Source organism: Coturnix japonica, chromosome 35 (assembly GCF_054131305.1).
Source record: "Coturnix japonica strain WE chromosome 35, WE-NBRP24, whole genome shotgun sequence".
NCBI lineage: Eukaryota > Metazoa > Chordata > Aves > Galliformes > Phasianidae > Coturnix > Coturnix japonica.
Genome location: NC_140697.1, coordinates 4,480,361 through 4,502,739, shown reverse-complemented (window position 1 = coordinate 4,502,739; position 22,379 = coordinate 4,480,361). Strand labels below are relative to the sequence as shown.

General features: G+C 45.6%; 3 long non-coding RNA genes across 3 annotated transcripts; all 3 read right to left on the bottom strand.

Annotated features, from left to right (window-relative positions):
• Window positions 1-1,141: 1,141 nt before the first annotated feature.
• LOC146755248 (uncharacterized) lies at window positions 1,142-4,877 on the bottom strand. The gene is made up of 2 exons (XR_014938320.1): window positions 4,778-4,877; window positions 1,142-1,386 (listed from the first exon to the last, which is right to left on the bottom strand). It is a non-coding gene; the product is annotated as an uncharacterized LOC146755248 (long non-coding RNA).
• Window positions 4,878-7,370: 2,493 nt separating this feature from the next.
• Window positions 7,371-11,579, bottom strand: LOC146755247 (uncharacterized). The gene is made up of 3 exons (XR_014938343.1): window positions 11,309-11,579; window positions 10,413-10,602; window positions 7,371-7,604 (listed from the first exon to the last, which is right to left on the bottom strand). It is a non-coding gene; the product is annotated as an uncharacterized LOC146755247 (long non-coding RNA).
• A 6,129-nt stretch (window positions 11,580-17,708) lies between these two features.
• Window positions 17,709-19,937, bottom strand: LOC146755246 (uncharacterized). The gene is made up of 2 exons (XR_014938355.1): window positions 19,613-19,937; window positions 17,709-17,764 (listed from the first exon to the last, which is right to left on the bottom strand). It is a non-coding gene; the product is annotated as an uncharacterized LOC146755246 (long non-coding RNA).
• Between the last annotated feature and the right edge of the window lie 2,442 nt (window positions 19,938-22,379).

Here is a 22,379-nt window from a genome sequence, read left to right as displayed (position 1 = left end):
ACACAGCACAGTATGGACAGACTTCTTCAGAACTACATTCACATACCATGTGGCAAAACCATGTGGGGGGACAAATCATGGCACGTACCTGGCAGTGAGATCACCTCAAGCTATCTGCAGCAGTTGTCGCTTTGCTTGGATGGAATGAGAGCAAAAGCTGCACCGAGGCAGTGGGCGGAGGGTGAGGAGAGGAGAGAGAAAGAGCAGGTCAGTGAGCAGGGCTAAGACATCCATGGAATAACACACACAGCACAACCGTCCCATCCACTTGCTGCAAGACATGCTGAGTCTCAGGCTACGTGATGCCTGTCCGCCCAGCAACTTTACAATGCTTCCACTACTGAGCAAAGACAATGGAAGAAGCACGGGACAGGCGCCAACTTTACGGATACCCCCTTTGGAACGTGTGTACCAGGGGAACATTATGTCTGATGGTCAAGAGTAAGCAATACGGTGCTGTGAGCTCAAACAGCCAGCAGTTCTCAACACCTCACTGCCCACCCATCCATCCCACGCCAGCTCAGCTTACCTACAAGCTGCTGCGCACGACGGTGAGAAGAAAAAGGCAATAAAGGCACTAACTGACGGCACTAACTGACAACACTAACTGACAACACTAACTGACAACACTAACTGGTGGTGTGTCTCCCGTATTCCCCCTTTTTTGTTTATTAAGAACAGATTTCAGTGTTTGATGAGTACGCTCAATGATAGCTTGTCCAGTGGGAGAATGAGGGATGCCTGTAATATGTCTAACTCCCCATTCTTGAAGGAAAGTTTGAGTGGCCTTAGAAGTATAAGCGGGCCCATTATCTGTTTTTATCGTATGAGGGATTCCCATAGCAGCATAAGCAGATAACCAGTGTTTACGGGCGTCACGACTGCGTTCACCTGTATGTGCTGTGGCAAATATGTAAGAAGAATGAGTATCTATCGTTACATGTACGTATTTTAGTCGGCCGAATTCAGGAACGTGAGTGACATCTGTCTGCCAGAGTTGAAGAGGGGCTGTTCCACGTGGATTTGTCCCAATTTGAGGCAAAGGGGCAATTGCCTGGCAGTCTGGGCATGTTAAAATAATGTTACGGGCTTGATCTACTGTCAGTTGGAATTGTTTTTGTAAGGCTCTCCTGTTCTGATGGAAAAATTGATGGGAGAGTCGTGCTTGCTCAAATAATTGAGGAGTAGCAAAAGCGACTGTGGCTTGATCAGCCTTACGGTTGCCCTCAGTTAAAGGACCAGGCAATGTAGTATGCGATCGAATGTGCATAATAAAATAAGGAAGAGTACGGTGAGAAACATAATGCAAGACTCGTTTGAGCTGTACAAACAAAACCGGATTATTAACTTCCTTAAGAAAGGACCCTTCAATCCGCTGAATGATACCTGCAACATACAAAGAGTCAGTTATTATATTAAGCTTTTGGTCTGAAAAAATTTGGAAAGCTCGAGCTACTGCAGCAAGTTCTACAACTTGAGGTGATCCATCAACAACATGTACGTCTGACTGCCATTGTGTAGCAGTCGCACGCCAGAGAACCACTGCTTGGTGTGTCTTGCCAGAGCCATCTGTAAATACAGTAACAGCATTAGGTATTGGAACATGTGAAAGTAAAGTATTAGTAGCAATGGGGATATCAGCCAAATTATGTAGTAACTGATGTTTGGGAGGATGAGTGGACAATTGTCCGGTATAGTCTGCCATAGCAGTCTGAAAAGGAAGTGACTGCGCAAGCATCCAATCTAAATCTTTTTTAGTAGCAGGTACGTATATGCACTCAGGGTCAAGAGCTCGTAGAATTTGTAGACGATGACGACCTCGCTGTATTAGCATAGCAAACATTTCCACTCGTGATGTAATAGTTTTTGAAAATGTATGAGGTAAAAATACCCATTCGAGAATAATGAGAGGATCCTTTCTTGAGGTATCCCATTGACATAACAAGCTATATGGCTGATAGAAGTTGGATATTATTATGAGATGTACTGGAAGTGATAAACAAACACAATGGCTGTATCGATTTTGCACTGATGTTATTACAGAGTCTAAGCATTGTTGTGCTTCTGGTGTTAATTGTCTTTTAGAAGTTAGATCTGGGTCTCCTTTCAGTAGTTTGAATAAAGGATGCAGCTCTTGAGTAGTAATTCCCAAAAGTGGCCGCAACCAATTGATGGTTCCTAATAACTTTTGCAGATCGTTTAATGTCCGTACGTGAGGTACTATTTTGAGGATTTGTGGCTGAATAGTGTGAGATGCAATTTTCCATTCTAAATATTTCCATGGAGAACTAAGTTGCACTTTTTCTTCTGCTATTTGTAAGCCAATAGATTGGACTGCCTCCCGGACGAGCAGTAAAGCGTCCTTTAGACCCTCTTCTTGTTCTGCTGCTATTAAAATATCATCCATGTAATGATAAATAAGGACATGAGGTCTAGCCTTTCGTACTGGTTGTAATGCATTTGCTACAGTCAATTGACATATCGTTGGACTATTAAGCATTCCTTGTGGTAACACTGTCCAATGATACCGCTGAACAGGGCTTTGTAGGTTGATAGAGGGCACTGAGAAAGCAAATCGTGGTGCATCTTTTGGATGAAGCTGAATGGTAAAAAAACAGTCTTTCAAATCAATGACTGCTATAGGCCAATCCGAAGGTAACATTGAGGGTGAAGGAAGGCCAGGCTGCAACGCTCCCATAGGCTCAATTACTGCATTGACAGCACGCAAGTCCTGTAAAAGTCTCCATTTTCCACTCTTCTTGAGGATAACAAAAACCGGAGTATTCCAAGGGCTGGTAGTAGGCACTATGTGACCAGCAGCTAGCTGTTCTTGAACTAACTCATGTAAGTGCAGCAACTTTTCTCTTTTTAAGGGCCACTGATCTACCCAAATAGGTTGTTCTGTTTTCCAAGCTAAGGGTATAGGTTGCTGCCGATCAATGGCCCTTACTGAAAATTTGTCTGCAAAATCATACCCCACTGACTTAAGAGATCCCGACCCCACAAAGTACAGGGAATTGGTAAAATGTAAGGAGCAGCGTGAGCAATGCGACCATCAGGCCCTTCAAAAGATAAAATTCGGGCACTTTGTTTTGGCTGCTGTAGGCCCCCAACCCCCACAATAGCAGAATTAGGGTCTCTTAGTGGCCACTCAGAGGGCCAATCACTGGACTTAATGATGGTAACATCAGCTCCAGTATCCACTAGTCCTAATAACTGCCTGCCATTTACTAAGCATGGTAATAATGGTTTGTCTTTTGACAGTTGTGTGGTCCATAGCACAACAGGTTTATCTGTGCTCCCAAATCCACCGGTTCGATCTCTAATACCAGGTTTGGTCATAGAATGAAAAGGGACTAATTGTGCTATTTTTTGGCCTTTTGGAATAAAACAGGGGGGTGAGGGTGTCCATGCCATTATCTTAATTTCCCCGGTATGGTCAGCATCTATAACTCCAGGTAAAACAAAAAGTCCCATCCTTGTAACAGAAGAACGTCCTAACAAGAGGGCGCTACGCCCGTCCCCAAGGGGACCCATTACCCCTGTTGGAATGAGAGTCACGGTGCTATCAGTCAGCGTCACTGACTGGGCAGTGGACAAATCCACTCCTGCGCTGCCAACGGTGGCTGGTCTGAGTGAGCTGGCCAGACAGCGTCTGGCTGAGTCGGGACCGTATTTGCTGTCATAGCGCGCGGTCTCGCGCTCCTCTTGCCGTTTCCCGGCAGATCGCAGGGCTGTGCAGCAACAGGAAGTTTGGATCGGCAGTCTCTAGCCCAGTGTAGCCCCTTCCTGCACCGTGGACAGGGTCGAGTTGGAACAGCAGAAGCATTTTTATTTACTCGCTTGGGCTTTTTACAGTCCCGTTGGACATGACCTGGTTCTCCACAATTGTAACACTTTACTTTTTGAGCTGTCCCTGCATCAAGTTGGGTGGCCAATGAATCTGCTAGCAGGGCCATTTTATGACTTTCTGTGCCTACATCTTGACAGGCTTTAATCAAGTCAGTAATTGATGGGTCTGCATTCCTTAGGGACTTTAAAACCTTTCGACAGTCTGCATTTGCGTTTTCTACTGCTAATTGCTTAAGCAAGACATTTCGGGCAGCTTCATTTTCTACTTGTCTCTCTAATGAATTTTGTAAACGGTCAAGAAATTTAATGTAAGGCTCAGTAGCCTCTTGCCTAATTGAAGTAAATGAAGCATCGGGTGAATTAATATCAGGAACGTGACGGACAGCACGCAACACCAAAGTCTTAACTTGTTCCAGGCATTGCCTGTCCAGCTGTGCCTGTGCCTGAGGTGTTGCCCGGACCCCCTCCCCCATGAGTTCCTCTAGGCCAATATGATTTAGATTGTTCAAATTATTCAAGGCCTGGACAGCAGCCTGATCCCGGTATTCAGTCATGAACACGGTGTATTGCATGGGAGAGAGGATCATTCGTAACACACTTTTCCAGTCATGAGGGGTCATAACATAACTATCACCAATTGCAACCAAAAGATTATATGTAAAGGTAGACTGAACTCCGTATGTTCTCACTGACTTCCTTAGCTCTTTCACTGCCTCATAAGGCAGGGGTTCCCAACGGGGGACCTGATTCGGCTGATACAACACAGGAAAGGCTTGCAATGTGTCACCATCACCCCTTAATATTGCTTCTTTTCTGCACTGCTCTAAGACACCACAGTACGCTGTAGGGAAATTTGTCGTTTCTGCTCCCTTCAAATTATCATCAGGAAGAAATGCGCCCGATTCGCATTCCGGATATACTGGACCTGGGTCACAACGATCCCCTGGTTTCGATCCGTCCGTGTCTTTAATCACGTTACACGCCGGCTGCACAGACGCTGCAGCGCACGACGTGGGGGGGGCGGAGGGCGGGGGCGCGGCGAGCGTCGTGGGCGGAGCGGGGGGCGGAAGCTGCGCGACGAATGTCATAGGTGGGGCGAAGGGCGGGGGCGCCGTTGAGGGCGGCAACGCGGCGAGCGTCGGGGGAGGAGCGAACGGCGGGAGCGCGAGGGGGGGCGGTTGCGGCTTTTCGTCTCCCCGAATCGCAGGGGGGTCGGAACCGCCGGTGGGCTCCGGGCACGAGACGCTTCCAACAGCGAGAGGCAGCGGTGGGGTTGGGACGGAGGGCGGCAGGGAATGGTCGGAATAAATCCTTTCCCGTCGTGATTGCTTAAGCCCTTCCATTATCCGGCTCCAAACGGGCAACAGCTTAGCAGCCGTTCTGTCTTTAGCGAGAGAAGCCTCGTAGAGTTTTGAGCCGATTTTGTCCCAAAGTTCTCCATCGAGAGAGAACTCAGTTTTTGGAAATTCAGGGACGTTTTTGCTTATCCATTTAAGAAGAGTAGCTAATGCTGAAGTAGACACAGTCTCGGCACTAACTGACGGCACTAACTGACGGCACTAACTGACGGCACTAACTGACGGCACTAACTGACGGCACTAACTGACGGCACTAACTGACGGCACTAACTGACGGCACTAACTGACGGCACTAACTGACGGCACTAACTGACGGCACTAACTGACGGCACTAACTGACGGCACTAACTGACGGCACTAACTGACGGCACTAACTGACGGCACTAACTGACGGCACTAACTGACGGCACTAACTGACGGCACTAACTGACGGCACTAACTGACGGCACTAACTGACGGCACTAACTGACGGCACTAACTGACGGCACTAACTGACGGCACTAACTGACGGCACTAACTGACGGCACTAACTGACGGCACTAACTGACGGCACTAACTGACGGCACTAACTGACGGCACTAACTGACGGCACTAACTGACGGCACTAACTGACGGCACTAACTGACGGCACTAACTGACGGCACTAACTGACGGCACTAACTGACGGCACTAACTGACGGCACTAACTGACGGCACTAACTGACGGCACTAACTGACGGCACTAACTGACGGCACTAACTGACGGCACTAACTGACGGCACTAACTGACGGCACTAACTGACGGCACTAACTGACGGCACTAACTGACGGCACTAACTGACGGCACTAACTGACGGCACTAACTGACGGCACTAACTGACGGCACTAACTGACGGCACTAACTGACGGCACTAACTGACGGCACTAACTGACGGCACTAACTGACGGCACTAACTGACGGCACTAACTGACGGCACTAACTGACGGCACTAACTGACGGCACTAACTGACGGCACTAACTGACGGCACTAACTGACGGCACTAACTGACGGCACTAACTGACGGCACTAACTGACGGCACTAACTGACGGCACTAACTGACGGCACTAACTGACGGCACTAACTGACGGCACTAACTGACGGCACTAACTGACGGCACTAACTGACGGCACTAACTGACGGCACTAACTGACGGCACTAACTGACGGCACTAACTGACGGCACTAACTGACGGCACTAACTGACGGCACTAACTGACGGCACTAACTGACGGCACTAACTGACGGCACTAACTGACGGCACTAACTGACGGCACTAACTGACGGCACTAACTGACGGCACTAACTGACGGCACTAACTGACGGCACTAACTGACGGCACTAACTGACGGCACTAACTGACGGCACTAACTGACGGCACTAACTGACGGCACTAACTGACGGCACTAACTGACGGCACTAACTGACGGCACTAACTGACGGCACTAACTGACGGCACTAACTGACGGCACTAACTGACGGCACTAACTGACGGCACTAACTGACGGCACTAACTGACGGCACTAACTGACGGCACTAACTGACGGCACTAACTGACGGCACTAACTGACGGCACTAACTGACGGCACTAACTGACGGCACTAACTGACGGCACTAACTGACGGCACTAACTGACGGCACTAACTGACGGCACTAACTGACGGCACTAACTGACGGCACTAACTGACGGCACTAACTGACGGCACTAACTGACGGCACTAACTGACGGCACTAACTGACGGCACTAACTGACGGCACTAACTGACGGCACTAACGACACTAAACGCACAAGAACAACAAATCAAGCAACCACTCCGACCACTAGCTCACCCACAAAGGAACACAGAACGCACCGCTCCTCCCCTCATTCCAGCCGCTTATGACATCACCAACGGCCAACAGCCTGGTCCACCATGACCCCCCACAAGGCGGGGAGCCAAGACCACGTGGTCACATCTGATTCCAACACGGCACCACAACATTCCAGGACTCAGTGTGGGCTTGGAATTCTATCCTGGTGTGGCAGCGCAATGGGAGGTGTTAGGGCACAGCTTAAGAGCTGACAGACAACGGACGTTTCCAAAGGAGGGTGCCAGATTAACTCTCAGCATTCTCTTGCGGGGCTCTTAGGAATGCTTCAAACCCATTTTCACTGCCTAGCTCATTTCTAGAAAGTCCAGTTGAGAAATGCTCACTTTGTCTGGGGAACGCCTCTATGCATCATGAATGAAAAAAAAAATAAAATGGGCACGCGACCCTATGAAACTTACCTCTCTGCTCTTGCTGTCAGTCAGACACCTCAGATGAGCATGACGTGTCCCTGCTCCTGAATGAAGATCCACCCAAGTCTGTGTTCCTCTCTGCTCCATCTCTGGGTCTAAAAGAAACACAGACAGAGATGATTACAAGATCCTTTGTGCAGATGAAAGCACAGAGTGCACACTAATTCTCTTTAGCAAGAACTACTACTTGAGAATGCATAGAATCCACACATAAATTTACTTTCTCTTTAACCCTTTTTCCTTTGTACATGATTCCACTATTTATACCCTCAATTAATGATTCATACTGCACATGATGTTATGATGTAGAATATTGACAGCAACAGCACAAAACTATGACAGAATCCACAGACAGTTTTTTGAGAGGTAGTATGAAAGATGAACAGAAAGGAAATAGATTCATTAAAATAACCTTGTTAATCCTCTCCCCGTCAAAAAAGGAAGACTTCTGGGCACTGTTACCAGCAGCTCCTAGAACACCTTGCACCACAAACTGCGGCACATACATTTTCTTCCCACAGGTCCCTCACCTCCCTCATTAGTTTCAGATTCACTCAGGTTAAAATACGTGGATCAGAACAGCCATTCAGTTCTGCTTAGGCAGGATCCCACCGCCGGGATGTCTCCCAGTCCCATTCCCTGCTTTTCCCAGCACCAGTTGGGGAAAGGAACAGCAACTGACATCACTTACCCAGACTTCTGCAGGGCCTTCCATTTGGTCTCACATCACAGCGAGAAGCAGGAGAGCTCTCGTGCTACAAGAGAGTGGTGGGCTGGAGAAATAAAGGCTGCCTCTAAGATGGTGCTTCAAACAACATGTGGAACTGGACATGAGACATGAAAGACAGGGCTACATGCCCCAAAAGGGGGGAAGTTCCAGTTGCTGCAAGCCATCGAGGTAACCAATAGAGGGGCCCTGACTACAGCCTGGGCGGGGAAAGGGACAATAGAGTATACTGGGCTGTGTGGATTAGGTGGCCTGGCACATCTCAACCACAGAAATATAAAGCCTTGGTGGACACTGGCGCACAATGCACCCTAATGCCCTCAAGTCACCAAGGGACACAACCAATATAGATCCATGGAGTGACTGGGGGTTCCCAAGAATTGACTATGTTGGAGGCCGAAATAAGCCTCAATGGTAAAAACTGGCAAAAACACCCTACTGTGACTGGTCCAGAGGCTCCATGTATTTTGGGTATTGATGACCTTAGGATGAGATATTTTAAGGATCCCAAGGGCTATCGATGGGCCTTTGGGATAGCTGCTGTTAACACAAACTGTGTTAAGCAGCTGTCAGCTTTACCTGGTCTGTCAGATGATCCTTCTGCTGTGGGGTTGCTCCAGGTAAAAGACCAAGTGGTACCAATTGCCACCAAAGTGGTACAAGACAGCAGTTCCGCACCAATAGGGACTCATTGCTCCTCATTCACAAGCTAATTCGCCAATTAGAGAATCAGGGATTGATTAGCAAAACTCACTCGCCTTTTAACAGCCCCATATGGCCAGTGCGTAAAGCCAATGGAGAATGGAGGCTGACGCTGGATTACCGTGGCCTGAATGAATTCACACCTCCATTGAGTGCTGCTGTACCAGACATGATAGAACTCCAGTATGAACTGGAGTCAAAAGAAGCAAGGTGGTTTGCCATCATTGACATTGCTAATGCCTACTTTTCCATCCCATTGGCTGCAAAATGTAGGTCACAGTTTGCTTTTACCTGGAGAGCTGTTCAGTATACCTGGAACTGTTTACCTCAAGGGTGGAAGCACTGCCCAACCATTTCCATTGGTTGATCCAAGCTGTCTTGGAACAGGGTAATGCTCCCGAACACTTGCAGTATATTGATGATATTGTCGTGTGGGGCCATACAGCAGCAGAGGTTTTCAAGAAAGGAAAACAGATAATCCAAATTCTTTTGCAAGCTGGTTTTCCCATTAAGCGCAGCAAGGTGAAGGGGCCTGCCCAGGAAATCCAGTTTTTAGGTGTAAAATGGCAAGATGGGCATCGACACATCCCAGCAGATGTGACTGACAAAATCACTGCTATGTCTCCGCCCACCAACAAGACAGAGACCCAATCTTTTCTGGGAGTAGTGGGCTTTTGGAGAATGCATGTCCCAAACTACAGCCACATAGTGAGCCCCCTCTATCAGGTAATGTGGAAGAAGAATAATTTCTCATGGGGTCCTAAGCAGCAGCAGGCTTTTGAGCAGATAAAACAAGAGATAGCCCATGCCGTGGCCTTGGGGCCAGTACGGACGGGACAGGATGTGAAAAACATAATCTACACTGCTGCTGGAGAAAAAGGTCCCACTTGGAGTTTGTGGCAAAGAGCTTCAGGAGAGACCCAAGGCCGACCCCTGGGATTTTGGAGTCGAGCATATAAAGGGTCTGAGGAGCGCTATGCTTAAACTGAGAAGGAGATCTTAGCCGTGTATGAGGGGGTTCGGGCTGCTTCTGAAGTAGCTGGGACTGAGGTTCAGCTCCTTCTAGCACCTCGCTTGCCTGTGGCCCCCCTGTCACAAACACAGGTAAATTTTTGTTTAAACCGTGACAACTACCCAGAATGCTGCATCAGGGAATTTTTGCCTAGAACTTTAGAGAACTATTTTTAACTCAGAAAGGTCAGAGATAGAAAGTTCACACTGATTTCTGGGTCACCAGCCTCACCGTACATCAGCATTTTTGGTTTTTAAATGATACATAAAGTTCTCAATGGCACTGCTCTAGTTGGTAGTTCTTTCCCTTTCCATGCAGCTCGCTCTGTGCATGGCTTGTGAACCGCTATTCAGGCCAGACAGCTGCAGCCCCAAAGACCTGCCATAAATGTACAAATTCTACCAGGATAATGTCTTGGTAGTGGAGAAACAGGATGCGCAGTCATATGGCTCTCACACATACCTTGTACAACCAGCTTGGCTCTGGACTGGGCATCACCAATGTCACAGGTGTACACGTCACTGTCACTTTTCTCCAGATTTCTTATGCTCAGCTGCAGGTCTCGTCCTTTCTGTGCCATCTCGTATTTCCTGCCAGGCCTGAGCTCAGCAATGCCTTTCCTCCATATGACGGTGTATGAGCATTTCTCGCACTGAAATGAAAAAATTGTAGTTCCACTTTCTTCAGTTTTCAGATCTGAAAGTTCCTTGATAAAGTAATTAGATTTTTCTGGAAGGAAAAGAGGGGGATGAGGGTGTGGGACAAAGGGATTTGTTACCCGAACAAGTCTCAAGCATACAGAGGTGTCCTGAATCTCCTTTGCCCTCATTTCTAGAACATCACATAGAGATGCAAAGAATCTAAGAAGTCCACAGAGTCCACCCATTTACATAGGTTTGATAATTCCAGTAGATATCTGGAAAGTTCAATACCATTATACATGCGCTGGTAGGATCTCATCTGATAAACTGCATATAGTTTTGATTACACATATTCAATATAGACTAATTCAGATTGCCATCTTTTCTTGGCTCACTAACAACCAAGATCATAGAACCATAGAATGATCTATCAGAATCACAGTGGCCTGAGTAGGAAAGGACCTCAAAGAGTATCTAGTTTTAAACCCCCTGTCAAGGGGCCACCAACCACCAGACCAGGCTGCCCAGATCCACATCACACTGGAGAATCATTCGGTTTCCAGATTATTTTAAGGAAAAGATTTTAATCCATCGTATTTTCTGAAAACTAAGAATTGATCCTGCTCAAGGAAACAGAAGAGAAAAACATCACCCATAGGCTGCAGATATTTACCTCGACTTCTCTACATGCCATCCCCAGTGTGCTTTTCAACTCACCTTGCACAGTGACCCTGGCTTTTGTTATGGAGTCCTCTGTCTCACAGGGGTACTCCCCACTGTCCTTGGCAGTAGAGTCATGGATGATCAGAATGGCCCCAGTTCCTTCCCTCCTGCTGCAAGTCGTACTTCTGGCTTTTTCTGATTGCTTTGCCATCCTTGTACCACCTGATGTTCAAATCCGGCTTTGACAGCTCACAGCTCAGGCTGATGTCCTGCCCTGCTGCTGCTGTCTTATCCTCCAGCTGTTTTGAAACCTCAGTAGGTTTTCCTGGAAGAAAACATTGCTTTTTGAGTAACATACACTTAGGGTAGGATGCCTCTCTCAAAATACATGCATCTACATGCTGGAGATAAGTTAGAGAGGCACTTGCAACAGACGCCATCCTACAGCCAGCAGTAATCTGCAAAGTACAGACAATAGAATTCCAGGCAGCATTTATTCTCTCTTAAATCTACCCAATTGAGGATGATGAACCATGTCTGAAAACTGCCTCTCTCTTCTCTCCACTCATCACACTGGGAGCCTCGGATGATGCTCTCAGATGCACATGCTCTAGATAGGAATTTGTTGTACAGCTAGATGATGTGAAGGCCATCCCTTCAGCTTATACTTAGAGGATATTTGCTCCCACAGTTCCCTCAACAGATCATTCCTGATTTACTGTTAATGGAACAAGCTGTAGTGAGATGCCCATTTCCAACACTACCCCAGTGCTTTGGGTAGTTCTCACATTTGTGTAAAATGTTTTGTCCTTTTACTTATTTTTAAGAGAAATTCTCAGTGCTTCGAGGTTCAAGTAGAAGGTTGCTATTCACTTTAACCATATTATGAGTTAGCTCTCACGACAATCTTATCAGAAGACAGTTGAAGGAATCAGACCCCAGAATCTCTCCCATCTCATTACCTTTCACAGACAGAGAGGCTTTGGAGGTTAGACCACGGGCAGTAAAAACGACTTCCCCAGCGTCAGTAGGAGTCACACTTTTGATAAGGAGAGTATATTTCCGACTCACGTTAGAAGCTTTAAATCGCCCACCATTTTTCACTCTGCTTCCATTCAGTGTCCAGTTGAACTCATCAATGCTTTCATGGGACAGAATGCATTCAAAAGTACAATCTTCTCCCTCCTGGATTTCAGTGGTTTTCAGCCGTTTGGTAATGCCACTATTCAGCTCTGGAAGGTAAGAGATACGTTAGTATGAGGTTTATATGGAGAAAAGGCATTTGTGACTGACATGAGTAGCAGTACTGGTGTTTTAACTCAGGATTTGCAGAACATGGCTGCATTCCTTACTGATGTATTCTCTAAGACATTCTCCACTCAGAATTACCAGAAAGCTATAAAAAAAAAGAGACATGAATCTCTTGTCTTTGCTCTGGAAGAACTACAATTAGAGCAGCTCAGTCCATGGAGCAGAATGAAGATTCAATGAGCTACAGAGGGAACAACCTAACAGAGAGGACAACTCTAGGATGCTGCGTGAGAAAAAGGGTTTTGCCTACGACAAGAAATTAAATGTTTCTATTAGCTAATTTGTTACCATCCTACCCCTACTGGTGTTCAAACCATTTCTCCATTTTAGGGATGTTTAGAAAGGAAATATTTCCAGGACATTCTTGATGTGTTTGGTGATTTTCATGGCAAAATGAGATACATTTACTTCAAAAGCAATGGGAATTTTCCAGACATCACTGCGCTAAATTGCAGTAATACACTTCTATTGTAGAAACTATTAAGGCTCACGGGGGAATAGGTGTAAGACACAGTGACCACACTGAATGTGCTTTCAGCACTCCTTTACTTTCCACAGTACTTAACCTGAACGCCGACCTTTGATTTGGCAACATCACGGACAATATCACAGGTATAGAAACCTGCATCTGACTTCTCGAAGTCATGGATAAGGGGATATAGGGTCTTCCCAGACTGTACCAGCTCATACTTGTTGCCAGAAGTGAGCACAACACCGTCCTTCTTCCACACTGGTTTGACCTTCTCTTTAGAGACTTCGCATTCCAATTTAATCACACCCCGCTCCTCACCAAAAACATCATCCAAGGACTTCATGAAGACAGCAGGCTTCTCTGCAATTAAAAGGGCAAAACAGAACAATGTGATACAGTAGTTGAGACATTTCCAGTTGCTTTCAGATTTTTAAAGAGGGATAAATAAATCTTTACCAGCACTGACGACACCAAGATAGAACCTAAAGCGGTTTCATGTGTGTTGACTGAATGCACTTTATGGAATTCTGAACTAATCAGTAGGAGAATACAGGGAACAGGAGGGACAGCCTGCATTGCCGGTGGGTGGGACTGATATCATATGAAGTAATTGGGATGCAGCTCTTCTAAAGCTGGAGAGCTGGCATTGCCCTCACACGGAGCACAGCTCATACAGCAGGCCACAGGATTAAGAGGATAAGATGCTGAACACTTTTGATTTTCCTGTTTTATTGACTCCTTTTATCTATCTTCTATTTCACACATCAGATGTTTATACTGGGGAAAAAACTTCCACCAAATGAAAAAGAAAGGAGAAAGAGGAAATCCTTCAAACTCTGAGCGCATAGAGTAAAAGAACTTAATTGCTGGGGAGAGCAGATTAGAATCACAGTACCCTTAGAATTGGAAGAGACCCTTAAAGGCCATCTAGCCCAGCTCCCCTGCAATAAAAAGGGACATTCACAGCTAGATCAGGTTGCTCACAGCCTGGTCATTAGTCATCCCAGAGGCAAAACACACACTGAATGATCTCTCCCTGCAGTCATAAATCCTTGGAGACAACAGCATTGACACTGCATGTTACTGAAGCAGTAAAAGAAACTGCTCTTGTAACTCTCCTTGTGCTAAATAAAATGATGATAAAAAGCAATGGAATGCTTTGGCAGGACACCAAAACCATCCTCCTTCGTTGATATCTGCTGCAATGGAACCTTCCACTGGAAGAAAGCCTCTGATGACTTTTCACCCCAGAGAGGTGAGCTTTAGAAGCAGGACTGCTGCACAATAGAATGAACTGGAGCTCCTTAGCATCTCTTACATCCAGGAGGGGTGTGATCAGACCCACCTATCACCTTCAGGTGCGCTTTCTGACACCTTGTCTGACTTCACTGTCACTGTGCCAGCATCCTCAGGCTTAACCTGCTTCATTGTCAGTGTGCAGCAATTGCCAACGTTCTTGATGTCATTGTAATTGTTGGTGTAAAGGAGGCTGCCATTCAGGAACCATTCCACGTCCTCGTCATCATGGGACAGCTCGCAGGAGAAGACAGCAGAGCTCTCTTCTTCAATTTCTACATCCTGCAGGTTACTTCTACATTGCGAGCTGTGAGGAAACAAGGTGAACTGTTACCACTGTTACTATAAATCATACTGGGATGTGTTAGAATGGTTGGACTAGATGATCTTTGTGTAATCTTCTCAGTGAAGATTATACATTTATAAAGTTAGCAGGAGAGAACGGCAGAAATCAACCCCAAGAAGAGAAATCTGAGGTGAAATAGGACATGGAAGAGGCCACCCTCCCTGCTCATACCTTCAGCTGTCAGCGTGGCCTCAGTCTCTGCAATTCCTGCCTTGCACTTGTACACACCAGCATCATCGGGCTTCAGCTTCAGAATCTTGAGCTCTGCTGAATGCTTATCCCTCTTGATCTTGTACTTCTCAGAGGGCTTGATGAGTGTGTGGCCTTTGAACCATTTCACAACCTTTGGAGAAGGCCTGAAGTCACAGGACAGGATGACAGAACGATGTTCCAAAGCTGTCTTGTCCTCCAACTTCCTGGTGATTTCTATATGGTAATCTGCAAAGCAGGGGTGGAAGAGAAGAAAGGATGAGGACAATTGGAAGAAGAGGAAAGTCCCTTGCGTGTATTCCATTCCAATTAATGTCAAGTTCACAATGGTTCTTTGAACGACTCTAAAGATAAAACAAACGATTGTCTATAGGGAATGCCATTGACTACATTTCTATAAAGTAATACTGTATATTATCTACCAAATGCAAGGTCCAGCTCTTGTTCTGTGCTTATTAAATTGCTCCCAATTGTTGAGGCTTTTATTCAAATAAGAGAGAGTTGAAAATATAACAAGTACTTTAGGGTGTGAATGGAGACTCTTATGCTGGGGACAACAGCAGATAAAAAGCCTGCAAGTTTCTTTCAGATGAAATCAATGACAAACTGCATCAAATTTAGGTGCTACCAAACTTAACCTTGTCTAGTTCAGAAATACAATTAATTTCACCTGATTTGACTTCTTTGGTATAGCCAAGGACAAAACCTCAGCTCTGTAGATCTGAATAGTAAGCACATCACAGCTATTCAAACAGATCTTTGCACAGTGCAGTGTTTTCAAAGCCTGGATATGTTACCTCTGACAAGCAGATTGGCTGTGGATTTGGATTTGCCAATTGAGAACTGAATGGTGCTTGTCATATCAGTGGTGGTTATCGCTATGGCAAGCTGGTGGATGGTGCCTTCTTGCTGCATAATCAAGTTTCTGCCAGCCTGTAAGACTTCCCCACGTAGATACCACTTGGGAGGTTTCACAGAAGGAATGGATATCTCGCATTCAAATTAGGCTTTTTCAGGCTCAGTCACATCCTCATCACACAGCTCCTTTACTAGATTAATGGATTGCTCTTTAAGAAGGATGGAACAAGAGAAAGCAGAGATTTAGAAGGAATGTAAAAAACCCTTACATTATCACCCCACTTACTCACACCAGCATTACTGCACATGAACACTACACCTATCAGCTCAGAATGCCTTGAAACATCATTAAAAAATAATAGAAAGAAAAGAATGTTGTTAAGAAGTCAGACAATAAGATTGACAACCTGAAAAGAGCCCAGATCTTCTGATTCCCAGTCCAACATCTAAATCAAACCATGACCTTCCCATCCCAATATCAAACTCCTCGCATTACGAAATGGAAAAGAGGTTCAATGAAACACGGACATTGATAATTACTTTGGTTAAATACAGCAACTTAGCTCTGAACAACAAGTTTTCACCTAGTAAAGGTCTCTGTAGCTCAAATGTAATGACTCTACTTAGGAGAAATTCATTTTCCAGGAAGTTCTTGCCCTTATAATTTTAACAGTGGCAAAGCTGGGGACTGAACTCTTGAGTAGTGTGCTAACTCAAATGTCTCCCTTTTCTTTATCACACTTAACATCATATATATACCCTGACATTGTATATATTAAAAAAAAAAACCAAAACCCTGTGTTCTTTTCAAACAGCAAGAGAAAATGAAGAAAAGGTCAAGCTATGTTTTTTATCCCTCAACGTTCAAACACAAATCTGAAGTCTAAACGTAGAAAACCAACCTCCTAAGAAAATAATCCATCTTACTTTGCAAAAGTAAATTCCAAAAGAGAAGCTGGATGTTTTGTGGGCAGAAAGGTAGGTAGGTAGGAGTTTTTATTTCTGTGAAAGGCCCTGGTGGTGTTTAACTTCCTTGACATTAAAGCAAAGGATGTTAGCTCGTTTATAACATAAGATAATTTAATCAAAATCGTCATCAGAAGCATAATTACCTTTAACTGTAAGATGGGCACAAGATTCACGAGATTCTGCCTTTTCTGCTACAGATTTTATTTCTGCTGCATCCTTGACTTGGACACGTGTGTAAGTCAGCAAGTAGCTCTTTCCTGAAGCAGAGAACCAAAGAGTCACTAAGGCTGGAAAAGACCACTAAGGTCATCTAGTCCAGCCACCAACTCATCCCTACCAAACTGTGCTCTTGAGAGCAAACCCACAACTACACTTGGCTTCCTTGAGCAAAGAGCTCTGAGGCACATGGCCAGGCTGAGCATCATCCATCTGGTTTCACAGCATCACTGCCTGTTCTCTCATGTCAATGAAACCACCCATTCCCCCATGTCCACATCCCCACCAAAGTGTAATCTAAACATGGCTTCTACAAGGACTGACCGAATGTGGCCGTCGTCACCTTCAAAGTACCTGATACAGAAGGATCACACTCACTGTCAGACAAAACCTCTTTGGAGAGGTGAACTGACTGCCCTGTTCACCCCCACTTTGGAAATAACTGCACTCATTTCCTACCTGCTCCCAGCAGTGTGGGATGGTGGGATAGCATCACACTTCCCACACTAAGCTTCCCACCATGTCACTTGTTCCACCCTAACCTCAGTCCCAAAACAAAAGGGGAACTCGCTTCTGAACCCTCTTCATTTCAGATGTCTTATATGCTTGATCTCCAACCCACCCCCCACTCAGGAGAAAGATCCCCCTCTTACACCCTACCATCTTGCTGCATTCTAATGTTGTCATCAGCCTTCAGCTTGTTGTCATCTTTGTACCACTGGGTCTGAACCTCATCGTGTGAAATCTCACAGACAAAAGATGCACTCCCATATTCATTCACTTCCACATCTTCCAGTGCTTTAACAATCTTGATATCTCCAGCTGTGAAACACTAGAGATATATTTGTCAGGGTATTTCCAGAACTGAGTGCAGCATCTTTTCCTTACACATATTTGCATAGAAAATAAGTAGGATTATGTTTTATTCTAAACCATCATCCATTCCTGAGTCATTTCCCTTTTCAACACAGTCAATGCATTATTGCCCTTGAAATTAAAGATAGACTTACTAGCTACAATGGAGCTCCCTGCAAACAGTTTTCATGGAAACCAGAATCTCATTTATTCTAAAACCTTTCAAGCAAAATTAAGGGTAGAAAAACAATAGAACTGACTGAATCTTTAAGGTCATTTAGTTCCAGTCCCCCTGCTATAGGCAGGGACACCTCCCTCCACACCAACTCTTCTCCTCAGGGTCAAGGCTTCTCTCAAATCATTCTCCTTTAAGCCTGTGCCTGTGCTTGGGATTGCCCTGACCCAGGTGCAGGGCCTTGTACTTGGCCACACTCAAGTTCATGAGGCTGCCAAGGGCCCACCTCTCCAGCCTGTCCAGGTCCCTCTGGGTAGCATCCCTTCCCTCTAGCACATCAACAGCACCGCTCAGCTTGGTGTCATCTGCAAACTTGCTGAGGGTTCATTTGATTCCACTGTCCATGTTGCCTACAAAAATGTTAAATAACACTGGTCCCAACACCACCCTCCATCTGGACACTGAGCTATTGACTGCAGCTCTCTGAGTGTGACCATCCAGACAGTTCCCTATCCTGCAACTGGTCCATCCATCAAAACCATTTTTCTCCAGTTCGGTGACCAGGATGTCATGCAGGATGGGATCAAATGCTCTGCACAGGTCCATGTAGATGATGTCAGTTGCTCTCCCATTATCCACTGATGCTGTTACTCCATCATGAAAGGCCACCAAGTTTGTCAGGCATGGCTTGACCTTGAGGAAGCCCTATTGGTTACCACCATCACCTCATCTTTATTTTCCAAACTATGCCAAGGAGAACTAGACAGAACTCTACAATGCCGTGTCACTACAAACCTGACTGAACCATTGGCTTCTCTGCATGCTCATCACTAGTCTCTCCTTAGCTTGTGTGCCCACAATGTATGGGGAATGTCAGCCACAAATCTTACCTAGGGGACATCTTTGCTTCAAAGTCCCTTGAACATCACACAATCCCTTTTAACTCTCTAGGTCTGCACTTATTTATGTCAGAATCAGACCATATTTCTGTGCTGCTATTTCCCTTTCCTTCTGAAGGGCCTGGATACAACTTGGATTAACCTCAGGAGCAGAGTTCCTGCATAAAACAGCCAGTACTGAAACAGCAACCCAGCCTGGTTGCAGACTGAGAGAGAAAATGAGAGTTCACCGCCTGTGAATAATGATACTTCTCTTATTTCCCTGGGAAGTAATGCCCACTTTTTTACTTTGACGGAGCTCCTTCCCATCCTAGAAGGGAAAATATCAAGTCAAATCTACATTAGTCCTTCCATCTCTGCACTGGGCAAAGGCAGCCTTCAAATCTATGCTTAATTCACCCAATTCCCTAGAATTAATGGAACTGTGCTTACTGGAACATATGCTGACGCTTAAGCACAGTGCAGTGTTTTCAACATGTAGGAATGGCTATAGAACATGCATAAATTCTGGCTGACATATGACAGCTTAAAGCACTGCAGAGGACTGTTAACAAGCCCGTTTGGACATCACCTTGAATAAATGATGTTATCCCCAAGTAAGGGAAGGAACAGCTGAGCACCGGGGAGGTACACAAAGGGTCTTGAGAGCAAATTCTCACACTGTCAGGTGCAAAGAAAACTGAGATTTCACCCTAAAACCCAGTTCAAAACAAGGCTACAAAATCCTGGCTGAGAATTTCTGAATGCTCACCAGTTGTTTCCAGCTCGAAGGTCATCTTCTGGCCAGCAGCCTCGCAGATGTATTCTCCAGCATCTTTCTTCTCCAGCTGCTCCACAACCAGACGCCGTGTTTTGCCCACAGATTCCATTCTGAACTTTCCGGAGGAGGCAAGCAGTCTTCCATCCTTGTACCATTTTACTCCAGTTGGATCCTGTGCTACTTCACAGCTGAGGGAAGCACTTGCTGCCAGGGCAGCACTCACCTCTTTCTGCACCTGCTCCTGGTTTATAAACACAGGTTTTGGCTCTGAGGGAAGAAAAGAAAAACAGAAGGACTGAAATGAGACCATCTTGTAGGTTTGTAAGTACAGGTTGGAACAGGTTTAGGTTACCACTTGTGCCCAAACTAATAGCCTTCACTAGAGAATATCAGCTCTTCTGTTGAAACTAAGTGTCAAATCTAGGCAAGAAAGAACCTAGGAACTGAAGGAACCAAGAGGGTCCTTGAACACCAGTCCCATGGTTGCAAGTCACTATGCAAACATATTGAACCCAAAAGAACATCTGTCCTGCAGGCAACCAAAACCTGAGTTCCTTTTACTTAAGACCCACTGTGAAACATCAAAACACATAAACATGTGATAGTCAAACCACTGGCTGCCTTTTCATGACCCAGAACAGTACTCCTGGCTTCCTGAACAGACTCCTCATGGCCTCTACCATTGCCACAACTGTGACTGTCAAAGGCACAAAGGAAATATGCTCACCAACGCAGTCCTTTGTTCTTTGTGTGTGATTTGCAGATATCTATCTTACTTTGAGCTCTGGCAATAGTCAGCTCTACCAGGTCTCTTACTGTGAGTAGCAGACTCACCTATCCAGATGCAGCCTCCAACATAAAGGCATAGTAAAAAGGCAGTGTACTACTAGGAGAAGTTCCTGCTTCTCCTGCCACGAAAGGCTGCACGTACAACATGCACTCCAGCCTCACTGCACATACTTTTCTTAGTCAAATGTTTCGGTGAACAAGAATTACAGTTTGGGATCTCAGGCACTGGAGAGATTTGAATAATATCTTGAATATTGCTTCCACTGTACATATATCAGTAATTATTATTCTACAGACAGACTGAAACAGGTCTTTGTGCCATACTAAATCCAAATACTTGCTACAAACCCAGGCAATCAAGTATAGGGGAAAAACCTCAGCACAGACTACTGCAACTGGATCACTGTATAATAGAAACTAGATTTTACTTTACTGATCTCTGCTGTATTTCAGACAACACCTGTCTTACCTGTGACATGAATCTTGAAGGTGAGTTTCTGGCCAGCAGCCTCGCAGCTGTACTCCCCTGCATCTTTCTTCTCCACCTGGCTCACCACCAGCCAACACTGTTTGCCCTCTGACTCAGCCTTGAACTTCTTGCTCGAGGTGATCAGTTTCCCCTCCTTGTACCACTTCACCTCCGTCTTCTCCTGGGCCACCTCGCAGCTCAGTGTGGCATTTTCGGTTGGTGCAGCCTTTACCACCTTCTGCACCTTCTCCTTGTTGATAAAAGCATCTTCTGCTTCTGGAATTGAAGGCAAATGGGCACATTTAAGACATGAATCTTTTCTACACAGCCTTCCCCAAATGCCCAAATTAGTCTTTGGACTGTACCGTTGAGGACAGCTTTCCCACTCACATTTCCTGACAGTGCTATGAACTTGTATTGGCAGTAACTATGCTGGTACTAACAAGGATAGCAATTACAAGCAAAATGGTAGAAATACAGAAGTTAAAAGGAAAAGCGAACTCACCAGAGCTGAGGCAATCCTCCCTGGTGAGCGATCTCCACGAGATGCTGCCTCAGTGAGGGTCAGCCCTTAAATGAGGTCTCAGAGGAGGTGGAGTTGAACTCCACCCCTCCAGGGAGCACAGCTACATAACTTTCACCTGTGCTCCCACAGCTGACCCCACACTTGCCTCAGCTGATCAATCAGTGGTTCACATTGTGATCTCCCATACAGAACTGAATGCCAACATCTGAACTATATCAATTGCCAGTGAAGAACTTCCTCCCTGCCAGACCAAAACAGTTTAGATAGCCCTAAACTTGTTTTCATTTCCATCAGTATCATGTTCCAAAATCTTCAAAAATTAAAAAACACCCCTTTCCCCACTGTCCAGCAGCACACCAGCATACGCAGTCATTGAAAAGTCTGTTTCATACAAGGGGACAGGCATTAAATTGTCCAAACAAGCTGACAGCTGTAAGTTGCTTTGCCAGCAAAAGCCAGGTGAGGGTCAAGGTTAAATTCTGTTTGTGATTAAGTCATAGTGAGGAAATGTATTTTTCTCACCTACTTATTTCTGAAAACAATTCTAATATCTCCTGAGTTTTCAGAGGCAGTAATAAAATGGTTTCCCCTATGGAATCATAGAATGGTTTGGGTATAGAAGGAAGCTTTAAAGATCATCCAGTCCAACCTCTTGCCGTGGTCAGGGACATCATTCACTAAATGAGGCTGCCCAGGGTCCACATCCAGCCTGCCCTTGGACACTCCAATGATGAGTCACCCACAACCTGCACTGGACAATCTGTTCCAGTGTATCACCACCCTCATCATAAAGAACTTTTCTCATGTCCAAACTGAGTCTACCCTCTTCACTTTTGAAACCATTGCCCTTTGTTGCTATAGACCCTGGTTATGTTGCTATAGACCCTGGTAAAAAGCCTTTTTCCACTTTCTTATCAGACTCTCCTAATAAATGAACGCCTGTCTTCCTCCATTTCTGGAAAGAAAAGCACCAG